Source organism: Aedes aegypti, chromosome 2, assembly GCF_002204515.2.
Source record: "Aedes aegypti strain LVP_AGWG chromosome 2, AaegL5.0 Primary Assembly, whole genome shotgun sequence".
Classification (NCBI taxonomy): Eukaryota; Metazoa; Arthropoda; class Insecta; order Diptera; family Culicidae; genus Aedes; species Aedes aegypti.
Window position 1 is genome coordinate 272787591 of NC_035108.1, and position 14234 is coordinate 272801824.

The 14234-nt window shown below is 34.9% G+C and overlaps 1 protein-coding gene across 2 annotated transcripts in view; it reads right to left on the reverse strand.

Moving 5' to 3' along the window:
* The window catches only part of LOC5569682 (cGMP-dependent protein kinase, isozyme 2 forms cD4/T1/T3A/T3B), a 360786-nt gene that overhangs the window by 186795 nt on the left and 159757 nt on the right, over nt 1–14234 (reverse strand). The window lies entirely within an intron of this gene.

Here is a 14234-nt window from a genome sequence, read left to right on the forward strand (position 1 = left end):
TACGAATACCCGAAGAGGCTACTCTCGATTTTTTCCGTGTTTCTACTAGAAATTTTTTAAAGGAAGTCTTCAAATTTATCTAGTTGTTCTATTCTGTTAAAGTCCTCTTTAAGAACTCGACCAGTTATTTTTCTAAGTATTTTTATTTAAATTATGTTTGATTCAGCTACGCATTCATAACCCTTTTAAAAAATAAAATCTTTGAGTTTTTTTTTCAAAAACATTTTATAAATTTATCTAGTGTACATTCCACAGACTTCCTTAGAATTTGCTCCAAAATGTTCGTTGAGGAATTCATTAAGATTTCAACCAACAAGTTCTCTGAGAAAATATTTTTCAAAAGCTTCTTTCAGAGTTTTCTTCCTGATTCTTTCTGATCTTTTCAGAGAATACCCATGGAAACCTCCTAATAAATTGTGCAAGAAATTTCTATAAGAATACTTGCGGGGAATTTTTGTGGTAGTGTTATAGAAATTATTTAAGAAATTTCTGAGATCAAACATGATAGTCTGTAGCGATTCCTGTTGAAATTCGCATAGCACTTGTTGAAGGAATTTCCTAAAATGCTAAAAAGAAAGATCTGTAAAAAATCACTGGAGGAATTTTATTGTAGAACACTGGAAAATTGGTATGGGACATTCTATAGAAATTTTAGAATCTCTTTAAAATCTTCTGAAGTAATAACCTAAAAAATAGTGGAATCATTTATGGAGAATGTGTTGAATTGTTCCCTGAATCAGTGGGCAAATTTTAGGATGAAACCCTCAGGAAATAACTGGAGAGATAGCGTTAGACTCCTGGAGGAAATTCTGAAGGTAATTATTTAACAATTCATTCCGAAATTGCTTAAAGAACTTCTAGAGGATGTTTTGGAAGAGTTTCTGGAAGTATTACTCGAACAAATTGGAAATATTACTCGAACAAATTGCTTGTTGCGATGGATTTGTTGTGAAACTGGCAACACTGACGTTGTTGTATGGAGATATAAAATGGTAGTGAAGTGCATTAGTTGTGAATTGAAATAGAGTAAGGGTGACGAGTTTGTTCCTCAGGGAAAATGAAAGTAAAACTAGAATGTTAGTAATTTTAAATGTATTTTAATATGTAAAAGGATTTGTAATTAATTAATTTATTAATGTGTAATATTTTTTAAATAAATTTTAGCTTTGAAGCTGTGCACTATAAACAATGCTGTCGAGAGGATTTCAATCAAATGAGTGAGTAACTGAGAGCCCGCTCATTTTAGTGAACGGATCCGATCCAAATCACTCTTTTTTGTGAACCGAATCTTTTGAACAGTTCAATCAGTGGCTCAGCGGCTCGCAAAGAAAGAGCGAACGGAGAAAAAGAGCGGTTCGCTCCCTTTTGCGTTACATGTGGCGCGCAAAACAGCTGCAAGAATTATTACAATTACAGGGAGCTGAAATAGAAAGAATGATAAGCAATCAATCTAATATCCCCTATTTGGTCATTCTCGACTGAACACATCTTGATGAAAATGCTGAGGACGGTGAAACTCGAAAGAACCCCCAATCAAGTAAAAAGGGTGATTATCAGATGACCGCTTCGTTTACCGTTTTGAAATGATAAAAATATGACTATTTGTGAAACTGGGCTATTCGGAGAAACGGGGTATTCGGGGAACTGGCATTCGTATATAGGCGTTCAGGGAAACAACATTCGGGAAAGAGTAGCACAACCCCGTAACTTTGATAGTTTGTGGAAGTAAATCTAAAAATTTCTGTATTTATTTTGTATTTTCAATTAATTACTGGTATTTTTTTTTATCAATTACAGTTCATATCATCGAATGTTGAGTTTCCTCAACCCAACTACTGTTCATCATATTTGCAGTTGGATCTGGATGGGAGAGTATTGATTGAGAACGTGGAATTGATTGATTAATTGTAGCTTTGAAGAATAGAATTTATTAAAAAATAACGTACAAAAGTGTTTTATGCTGAAACAAACACAAGAACAAGTTTATTACCGTTATCCTGTAATACCCAGCTCTCTTTAAACTTGGTACACTTTGTAATTCTGTGTTTTTTTTTTTTGTAGCTCGGAAATCAAAATGATTTTGTTTTTGGATTAAAACTTGTACCATAAAGCGAATATCAGGAATTTTTTTAAAACTTTTAAAACATTCTTAAAAATTGGATTTATAATTTGTAGGTTATCTCTGGGTCTGTTATTACACTTTAATAACAGATAAAATAACACATTGTATATTCTTCTACAATCAACTTATTAAAACATATTGGTATTAAAATAATTTCAGATTGTTTTCCGTTAGTTACCAGGCAAATCAAATATGTATGTTTTATAATTGTCAAAAAAATGAAAAATGGAAGGAATGTTAAAAATAAAAATTGGAAAAATCGGAAATGGGTCAAATTTGGGTATTAGAGGGTTAATTTGTATATAATTATATTTATGAATAGATATCGATTATTTCAACATCAATTAATCATTTTTGAAAAACCGTAAAACGTTCAGCAGGGTAATCATCGGAATGCTAATCCTAGTATGCTGTTCGAATCAACATCTGTTAACATCTGTTCAGGCAAAGAAAGCTCTCAGTTAACAACTGTGGAAGTGCTCTTAGAACACTACGCTGAGAAGCCAGCTCTGTCCCAGTGGGGACGTTAATGCCAAGAAGGAGAAGAAGAAGAAGAAGAAGAAGAAGAAGAAGAAGTAAGTTTATTATGTCGTTGGTCCCGCACTATATAAGTTACCCGCATTCTAAAAGATACCACGTTTTACGGTCTGTATCGTTAAATGCATATCAAAAATGACACCAACAAAAAGTTTGCCCTCAGCGTTCCATAATTCACACAGGTATACGGCAACCTTGAAACAATACCATTCTTGCATCTAGTCAGGGTAGTGCAGCTAATTTGCGTGAGCTGATTATGATTATTATTAAATTGCATGCCGAACCATAAATTTGAAATCGAAAGTCATCGACTCGAATTGGCTAACGCAATGAGCAATGACCGTCGGTTTGACTCGGAATCGCCATTGATTATCTGTTGTCGTGACTCTATCGCTTGTTGATCATCGGACCGTATTATGTTAAACTAAGACAATGTCTACTTCTGTATTTGTCGATGTGCGTGATGTTGGATTGAAGTGAAAACACACAAAATGTATACAATAGTCTCCTATATAACTTGGACACAAACAGTCAGTGATCTATGGAATATCTAGTCCGAAACCAGGGGGGAGTAAATCCTTGCATCTGCAGCAGACCTACATCGCACCAAGCGCGATAAGTTACGGCCATACGTGTTCATCTCGAGCACAATGCAGAAACTAGTTTCGCTCCAAATATTTAGCAGCGGATTGGCCCACCGTTTGTCTGCATTCGCTCACCTGCCGCACCTGACTGGCACAAAACAATGGCTCCGAATCATATTATCTCCTCTGCCGGAAATTTAAACTAGCCGATTTAGGGCGTCGTCATATCTTACGTCAACTGCGTCAGGCCCTTACTAAACTGGCTGGATGCCTAAACGTGCCCTATTCGGATCGCACCCCTTTGGGGCGTCTGTCTGGTACCTACAATAAAACAAAAGCAACGACATTCCACTTTAAATGTCAACAGAATCGTTACAGCGCCGTCGTGGCATTGCGAGCAGAAACCGCAAGCCCATAATTTAGAATCCGTGACTAGGTGTAAAATAGAGAATCTTGTTTTTACAGTTTGCCGTCTAGAGCTGGATGGAGCTTTGATCAACACGCTACGCCGCCTCATCCGATTTGTCTGGTAAATGAGCATCATAGTGGCTTAGCAACGGGGTGATTAGTGCAAATCATGCGAATCAGGGTTATGCAGATCGTTTAGTAATATTCGATTCGTCTGATGTGAAGGACAAGTTGAAGTTAGATTCGGATTCGAATCAATATTCATAGGATGAATTTGGCTTATGAAGTCATAGACTTGCTCATATAAAGACATTCCATTTACTTCTAAATTGGTTCAAATTGAATAGAATTTTACTGGACCAACATAAATATAAAGATTTCTTTTTCTAACTCTTTTTGACATTACGTTTACCACAGAGAGAGAATTTCCTTCACAGCTTTGTGTTCTGTGAGCACTTTCATAGTTATCAGTAAGAGATTTTTCTTTAAGAAAGTTGCCGCTTTTCATTTTTTTACCTCAAACTTGTCATAACAGTAAATATTAATCGGAAAAATCATTATAGAAAGCTTAAACCCAACAGAAAGACGGTTTGCTCAGGACTTTCAAATGATTTTTTCTAACTACTAGGTATAGATAAACACTTAAAACACTCTAAACGGCGCTTAATCCCACTTTTTCGCTTTCAATAATCACAAATTATCCATTCCTTCCCATGAATTTGGGTCCAGCAGTTGATCCTCCTACTCCATTTCAAGATCGGCTTCCAATTTCCACACCATGCACTTGTCGTGACCGAAGATTTATCCACTCCCCCCAAAAACTCAGGCGCTCGAAGACCACTCACTCGTCGTCATCGACCGGTCGTTGGCAGTCAGTAGCTGCAATCGAAATATCCTACTTTCAAAAATCTCATTAAAACAATCACGACAAGCAGCGGGCAGCCAATAACGCGACGAACGCGCCCATTCAGCTTCAAATGGGTGATCTTGCCCCGACCAGTGGATTGGAATAGAAGTTTAACAGATTTTGTTACACAGAAATCATGTTTTTTTTTGACAAAATATGTTATAGTTCTCATTAGGGACCAGATAGCTGTAGCGGTAAACGCGCAGCTATTCACCAAGACCAAGCTGAGGGGCATGGGTTCGAATCCCACCGGGCGAGGATCTTTTCGGATTGGATATTTTCTTGACTTCCCAGGGCATAGAGAATTTTCGTATCTGCCAACAATATACACATGCAAAAATGGTCAATTGGCAAAAGAAAGCTTTCAGTCAATAATTGTGGAAGTGCTCATAAGAATACTAAGCAGCGAAGCAGGCTTTATCCCTATTGAAACGTAATTCCAGAAAGCAGAAAAATATATTATAATTTTGGTTGGTTAATAGTTAAAATATCACATAATTATAACAATATTTACACTATATGAAACAAAATTTAGAAATTTGTATAAAAAATAACTCAATGAGTTTTAAATTAAATTGGAGTTATTTATAATTGAGTTATATACTCAATATGGTATTTTCCATAACTAATTTATATCAACAATTTTTATTTTCTCACATTAAATAAAATTTCTCATGTATAAACAACTACCCACATACTATTTACATATAACAAATTGTGCTATTCCAATGTTGTTAAATTATTCCAATTCCAGAATAGCCTTGGTAATTATTTTTTATAGTGTTACAATTTTTTGAACCTAATTAAGGTGTTTCTAACAAAAATGAAATAATGTTAATTGTAACCATTTTTACTTTGATTGTAAAACAATTTTGTTATAATTTACTAGTCGGACCTTCAATGGTCACAAGCGCGTTTGAGATTGTATTCGCCGATGGCGCTTTCGATTCGATGATGACGAAGTGTTGAACAATAACAGCAGCTGGTCGTCAAGATTAGGGGAAGTGATGGTAAAATGGTCAGCCTAGAGCGTTCATCGTATTACTAATGGAAAACAATGGATTTGTATAGTTTGTTCGCACCCATATGTGAATGTTTTCTAGAGCAGTCAGACTAGACAAGAAATCGTGAGCTTTTCTAGACACGAATTCCACTTGCCCACTTGCCCACGTAAATTAGCAAAAATCGTAGCAACAGGAAGTTCTTTTGTTAAAATGTTTGCACTTCAAAGTAAACATGTATTCTTTGTGATGCACAGGGACAAATTTTATTTTTGGATTATATTTTGATTTTTACATAGACAAAACTCTTCTTCTTCTTCTTGGCATTACGTCCTCACTGGGACAGGGCCTGCTTCTCATAGTTATTAACTGAGAGCTTTCTTTTCCGAAGTTGCCATTCCCGCATTCGTATATCGTGTAACTGCAGTAACTTAAAAGGTCCTGCTAAGGTCTTTAAAAATAGTAGATTTTGTAGATATTGTGCAAGAATTTATGGTTGGATTTCAGCGGAAAGTTGGAAAACTCAACTAAAAAGCTGAGAAATATTTTTTTATATAGTTTTCTATTATAGTTTAATAAAAATTGTTCAGAATTATGCAGATTTTTTAAACGTTTTATCTTCTAAGAGAAATCATTGATTTTGTGCGGCCAAATTCTAAGTGAAACAGACATTAAGTGCCCACTTGGTCACTTAGCAATATTTCATATTTAGTTGACCAAAGTTTGTTGTCCGAAACATACGGTTTTAGTTAATAAAGACTTTTGGGAGACATTTTCAAGTAATTTGTGTTAGTTTAAGGGTATCAGTAGTCAAAACTCGTTGCGTAAATGTATATAACCGGTTATACTGTCTATATCAGTAATTAAATCACGTTGAATGAGCTTTATTCTATAGAATAACTTAAACACAATCAATATACAGGGTGATTACTAATTCCTGTCAGTAAAGTAAATGTTCGTAGATAAAAGATGTATGTATGAATTTTAATTTCCGGTGTACATCCTGTTTTGCACATCTATAAAGTTTGTTTTGACAAAGTCAAGATTAAATCTTTTTTCATTTACCTTAGTTTTTAGTAGAGTGGTTCAAAAAATCGTTTTTGCTCCACACCGCTCATTCGATTGTAGATCAAATTCAGAGTGTCCTCCCAAAGTTTGAGCTCATTTAGATGGAAACTGAGACTGCACAAGCTCTTTAAAGTTTATATGGGAATTACTGTGAGAAAAGCAACCAATTCATTCAATCGGTCATAGTGTTTGCCCATGTGCTCTTGGGGATTAGAGCTACGTTGATACTGTGAGATACATTTATCAGCTACAACTTTGCCGAAGACCGTTTTCAAATTGGACGCCTCAGTAATTAGTTACTAATTTATATCCAGTCACAAATTCTTCAGCAGTGCTCATTTAACTTCTGAACAGGCAGCATTGCTACACCTGGCGCGGAAGATAGCAGGCACAAATCATGGCTACTATGTTTAACTGCATATATCCAGTGATGCCTGCAGAACAGCCCATTAATTATAGCCAAAGTTTTACAACTCATTCAAAAATCAATAACTAATTACTGGAGCGTCCGATTTAAAAACGGTCTTCGGCAAAGTTGTAGCTGATTATTGTATCTCACAGTATCAACATAGTTCTAATCCTCAAGAGCACATGGGCAAACACTATGACCGATTGAATGAATTGCTTACTTTTCCAATAGTATTTCCCATATAAACTTTAAAGGGCTTGTGCAGTCTCAGTTTTCATCCAAATGAGCTCAAATTTCAGGAGGACACTCAGAATTTAATCTAAAATCGAATGAGCGGTGTGGAGCAAAAACAATTTTTTGAACCACTCTAGTTTTTAGTCATATATGTTGTTTTGAAGGCATTGCACCTGGCACGCACGTTTTCCACAGATATGTATTTTTGACTAAACTTCGCTGAAAAAATTGCCAGATTGAAACAGCATGTTACCACAATCTTTTAGACTTACTAGGGAATAGAATGAGATTGATTATGGAAAATTTTAGCGAAAAAAATATGTATTTTTTGGTTAAAATATATGCTTTTGAATAACGTGCGTGTTAACTGTAATGCTTCTGAAACAATGCTTGTGGCTGGAAATTGAGGTAAAATAAATAATTTGTTATCTATCTATAGCAAAGTCAAATGTTATAGATCTCCTAAACTGGATATGCACTGGTAATTAAAATTCATTTTACCATTTTTTTTCTATGATTACTTATTTTATTGACAGGATATAGTAATCACCCTGTAAGTACTTCTAGAGAGCTTTCCATTGGTGTTGAATGGCTTAGGTGAAGAAATAGTTGTGTTTTCTTACATTTTTGTAAAGATTAAAACCAACAAAACATCAAAAAACTTGTAAAACAACAATAAGTATACAGTTTTCAGCATGCATTATGGTATTCAATATCTATGCAATGAACTATATATAGAGAAAGGTGGGGCAAAAGTTCGATCTTGTAACAGGAAAACTGTTGAAAAGGCAGAATTTCACGAATTCAGTCAATTTGCATACAAGTCTACCAGCCTACAAGTCATACATGGCAATTTATGCGCTTAAGTTGCTACAGAATTCATACTTCATGTTTCAAACAATACTTTTCAACAATGTTGATAATATAATTTATAATACATAAGGTCTAAGGACAAAAAGTCGTCCGTTCGACTTTCGGTTCTATGGCACAAAAGACCGAATGGACGAAAGGTCGAATGGCCAAAAAATTTAAAGCAAAGGAGCTCAAATGTGCAGATGGGTTGATGTTAAAATGGATAAAAATATTTATTAGATAGACAGAGTAGTATATAAAGAAAGCCTTATGTTTTACTTACTGAAAAGTGCAACATATGTATTGTATACTGATTATACACTTAGCTTGCTAAGCAATAATTTGTATTTAGGCTTTTAATCTACAAAAAAAAAGATTCATTTCCTGTAGTCGAGAAATTTGAAGAATCGTGCTCGATAATCTTCAATTCGGATTAAATTTTACAAATGTTTCCAGTATGGTAGAATAAGTGTTTTCCATAGCAAAATTGATCATTTTGAACCAAAAATAATTTTCTGGATTTTGATTTTATTTAAAAAAAATCTAGTGCCAAAACTGTTTGGTTTAAGAGAAATACGTTCTATGGAAAAGTTGTAGTGAACCGTTTGGACTACAAGAAAAATATATACACTTAAATTAATATTTCATAACTAGTGGTCCCGGCAAACTTCGTCTTGCCATCAAGTAGGCTGTTGAAAAATGTCATGAAACCTCCCATACAAAATGACATATTAGTACTCTCCTGTTTTACCAAATTTTCCGAAAACTTTCCCAAACTTTTTCGTCACACGAACACGTCGGAACCCTTCAAGAAAATAACAGTGAAAGAATTGTGTAAATCGGTTGTCCCGTTCTCAAGCCATTTCATGACATACAAACACCACTCCATTTTTATTTATATAGATTTATCTTGAAAAGAATCTTGAAATTATTCTTAACCATTCATGATTGATCACGTCTCTAGAAGTAGTCATTTTCGTTTTGTATCCAGTTCAATGCAAAAAAAAAGTTAATTAAACAATAAAATAGACCATATCCGTTAGTTATTCGCAATTCTCCATAAAAAAAAGTCTGTAGAAAGAATTATGATCTATACCCTCAAAAACCTATTTTTCTTGATGAAAAATTGCGGATAACTAATCAAAATGGTTTATTTTACAATTTAAATAATAAATTTATGAAATAAACTTGAAATAACTCGAAAATAGCTAGTTCTAGATAAGTGATCATGATAGGCATTATAGATTAGAATAATTTTAGTATTCATATTGTATTATGAAAACTTATTTATTTAAAAAAGAACAACATTTTTGAAAATCTACCAAATGTTTTCCTAAAAAAAAAAACTTCCTGATTCAAATTTTCTCTATCAGGAAACTGGTTTAGGGACAAAATGTTGAAAGACAAAACGTCGAAACCCAAAACGTCGAATGCCAAAACCTTGAATCCCAAAACGTCGAAGAGAAAAAACGTCGAAAGCAGTCATTTTTCTAGTGTTGGTTTCCGATAACTAAGGAGTGTATCGAAAATAAGCTATCCACATATTTTTCTTTCAAATCATGTGAAAAATTGGTATTTTATTCAAACAAAAAACTGATCCTGTTTTGTACAAGATTTAACTTGAACATAAAGAAGACCAGATGAACTTAAAACTATTCTTTTACGAACTTTTGATCGAACACTTCTCATCAAGTTCCGGACAAGAGTTGCATCACATTTTTTGGACGCTTGAGCCCAAATTTGTTTGAATTCCTGCATGTTTCCAGCTGCTTTACCAGTCTTCTTGAAGACCCTCTTCACGATTGCCCAGTAACGTTCGATGGGTCGAAGCTGAGGGCAATTTGGTGGATTGATGTTTTTCTCAACAAAATCTATACCGTTTTCCGCAAGCCAATTGAGAGTAGTTTTGGCATAGTGAGCCGACGCTAAATCCGGCCAAAACAGTGGAGGGATACTATGCTTCTTATATAAAGGCAGCAATCTCTTCTGAAGACACTCAGATCGATAGATTTTCGCATTTATAGTTTCGGTAGTGTAAAAAATTCAAAAAATGAGACTTCAAACCACAGGTACATATTGCTTGCCATACCAGCACTTTTCGACCAAATTTCTCCACTTGAATCGACCTGTCCGCATCGCTTACATCCTCTTCTACTACGGCAGTAAAGTATTGTGGACCCGGAAGGGTTTTTGAGTCCTCCTTTACATAGGTCTCATCGTCCATCAAAACGCATGCATTCGGACGCTGCAAAAGACGCGAGTACAACTTCCGGGCCCTTGTTGCTGCTCGCTTCATCTGTTCTGCACTTTGTTTCGAGATTTTCTGCTTCTTGTAGGTCTTTAGATGGTTCCGCTGCTTGATTCGCTGGATCTTTTCGACACTTGTTCCGGCTTTTTTGGCCAAATCACGTATTGACATCGATTTATTTCTCATGATCAGAGATACCACTTTCCGGTCCAGTTACGGGTTGGAAGAACCGGGTTTTCTGCCTCTTCCTGGTAGCTCATCCAAAGTATAGTGCTCCCCAAACTTGTTAATGATGGTTTTAACACTTGCATGATGAATTCCAAAGCGCTTCGCCAATTTTCGCATAGTAAAACCCTTCTCACTTAGGCATGTGTCCAGAACCTTTTTTTTTCACTTCCTTTTCAATACGCGACATTTTGGAAACCAAACAAGTAAACAAACGGAAGCTGACAGGCAAACGAACAGCACGCAGTGATGACAACATAAAAAATCATCACAAATACATGCGTACAACGCATATGTATGTGGATAGCTTATTTTCGATACACTCCTTAGCGTTGCTAAGGAAAAAAAAATGGTTGCGATGCGGACGACGTTGGAAACAGCAAAAATTACAATTTTTATCACAGTAAGCATGGAACAAATTTTCAGAAAAATGTCACTCTTACAACCATTTCTGAAAAGAAAAGAAGCTTATGAAGCAATTTGAAAATGAAGTATTAGATGTGCAGAAGTGAATGAACCACTTGACCATGATGTTGGAGGATATAGGTTCGTGGATTGAGTAACGCATTTTGTAAATCCCCTTTTAAAAAATTTGTTTATCTTCTTTCCTAATAACTCCAAACCTTTTTCAACTCATTCTTTACAAACATACCTTATCCAGACAAAAACTTCCTGCAACCCTAGTTCGCGCTCATCGGTCACATTCAATTGAGCAATTTTATTTTAATGAGCAAAGTGACGTCTTTATTAGCCCATCGTTTGGATATAATAATTTGAATGACTTAAATTTATTTGCTTATTTAACTTATTCAATGCGATGTTAACTAATAACTAATAACTAACACATGGCTTTTGAATATTAGTGAATTCTTTATTCTTCAAAAACTCATTCTTTTATCGATTGATTGAATTTATTTTTAGAAACATATATTCAGGAACACATATATAGACCTAAAAATCTCCAGCAAGTTTTCAAAAAGGTTACTATCAAATTGAGTTCTAAACACTGTTTTTTTTTGTGTAGAGATTTCATCTAGTTTTATCATTCATACATTAGTACCAAATAGTAAGTACAATACAAGTATCAATTCATAAGTAAGTGAAAACCGAATTAAGTACGATACCATTTAATTCCAACTAGAGCTAATAGATACAGTCAACTCTCTCTCTCTAACTCGATATTGAAGGGACCATCGAGTAAGAGAGGTATCGCGGTACAGAACACCTATTTCTCATATTTTGACATTTTCGTAAATTAAAAAAAAAATACATTCGAAATAGTTATTTCTACGTGAAAAATAATAGAATTTTGAAACATTCACCTACTTTAAACCTTTTGAACATTCAACAAAAATTAAAGTTTTATCGCCCTAAAACAAGTTAAAATCCTTAATTTTACTTTGGGCATGATCATAACATTCAAATTTATGGAATTTATCACCATTTGGAGAATATTTGAAACTTTCAATTAAATATCCTCATTTCAATGTTCGACTAAAAAAAGTACTTTTATGAGAGATTTCAGTAATTATCTTGTTACCTGAGATTGAAATAGATACCTTAAACAATTCCCACAAATTTCGGAAATTTTCCATTTTTTTCACTATTTCTTTCAAAATTATCTAAAAATTACGGTATCACGATGATAACGTTCAAAAACAAATATATATGTATACCTATTTTCTTCATATTTCTTCTATTAAAAAGAATAGATGGACATTTTGTCAAACTTTCGCATTAATTTTCTTTTCTACGTTTTGTCCCTTCGACGTGTCATCCTTTCGACGTTTTGGCATTCGACATTTTGGCACACGACGTTTTGTCACCCAACCCATGTTTCCTATCAACATTTTAAGTTGAAAAAAGAAAAAAAAAAACAAAAAATATGTGTTTTTGTGTAAATAAAAATATAAGTTTTATTTTTGAATTTTTCATGATGAAAAATAAAATATTTTTTCACTGTATATTTTTTCCTGTAGTCCAAACAGTTCACTGCAACATGTCTATAGAAAATCTTTCTCTTAAATCAATTGTTTCGGATCTAGAATTTTTCAAATAAATTGCATGCAAAAACTTATAAGTAATTTTCAATCTTGAGAACGTTCTCGAAAATTCCTAGGAAACTGATTTGGAAGAAGTGAGACTATTATTTAAAAATTCAAAAATACGAAAGCTCCTAGCGATGATGGAATTTTCTACATCCTCATCAAGAAACTTCCAGAAAGTAGCTAATTATTTTTGGTTGATTTATTTGACAAATGTTTTCAGTTGGCATATTTTCCTGACAAATGCAAACATGCCAAGGTAGTACCAATTTCAAAACCAAAAATCTTGCAGAAGCTTTTTTAAATCAGTAAACTTTTTGAAAAAGGTCATTTTTAATACAATCATACACATCAACGAATATTCAATTTTTGCCAATGAACAGTTCAGATTCCAACATGGGCATTCGACCACTCATCAACTCTCACGTGAGACAAATTTGATCCGTTCCAACAAATTTGAAGGCTATTCTACTGGTCTTGCTCTTCTAGACATAGAAAAAGCATTAGACAGTATCTGGCATAAAGGCTTGATCGTAAAATTTAAAAACTCCAATTCTCCAACCAATTCATCTGTAGCAGATTGCAAAACAGTTTGGATACATCATTCGCACATCTTGCTGATGCGCATTTTACCACTACTTCCCCTGCTGCTCGCAATCACGTTATTGGTTGCTGCCTGCCGTTCGATGAGGTTGGACTTCCCATTGAGGGGATGTGGTTACCGTGCGCGTGTAACAGCTGCTGCGTGAAACATGAAACCATCTTCGTTGCAGTGATCGACTCTGTATTGCAGTGGTGGGGAAGTTTTGGGGATTTTTGTTTTTCAAGCAATGAGAGCAATATACGGACATTTTCCCCCGAAGCTCCTCTATCATTGCTTTGTTCGTTAATCTGAAACAGGAATAGCACAGAGTCCTCATCGCCAAGAGTTACTACACTAATCCGCAAAACCAGTTCTGTTTGCTTCGAGTAGTACTTAAATGTCAGCCGAGCCAGTACTTGGTGCAGTAGTCTCAATAATCATATGAACCTGAGGCAAACCTGACAACGTGCCCCGATGCTTAGTAGAAGTGGAAGACGACAACGTGAACCCAGAGGCTGCCCCGGTTTAGTTGTTCAAGTGGTTCGAAGGAATGCAAACTGTGGGATTCTCAATCGTCATCTATTGTGATGCATCGGTTTCGAGTTGAATGATGAAACCGTTGAGGAATGGTAATTCGTTCGGAAAATTGTTGGTCGCATCAAGATCTTCAAATCAATGCAGAAGTACGGCTACAGTTGGGAACCACTGAGCCATAATTTCCCAGGGAAAATAGTTTATGTTTACACAAATGAAACTAGTTCAAATGGCACTAAGCGGAGCCGTTGAGATGAAAACAAGAGCACTGTAGTGCAAGAGTAGGCAAATTTGCCGTTGGATGCACTTAGAGAAGTGGAATTTCAGAGTGTCGGAAAATATTTCCATTTAAATTTTACGATGATTGAAACACTTGACAATGGTCAAACCCATGTGGAAAGTTGATCTCCTTGTGAAATACGATTTTGCAACTCAATCACCGCTAGGCGAATCATGCAGACTTTTACTCATTTAATT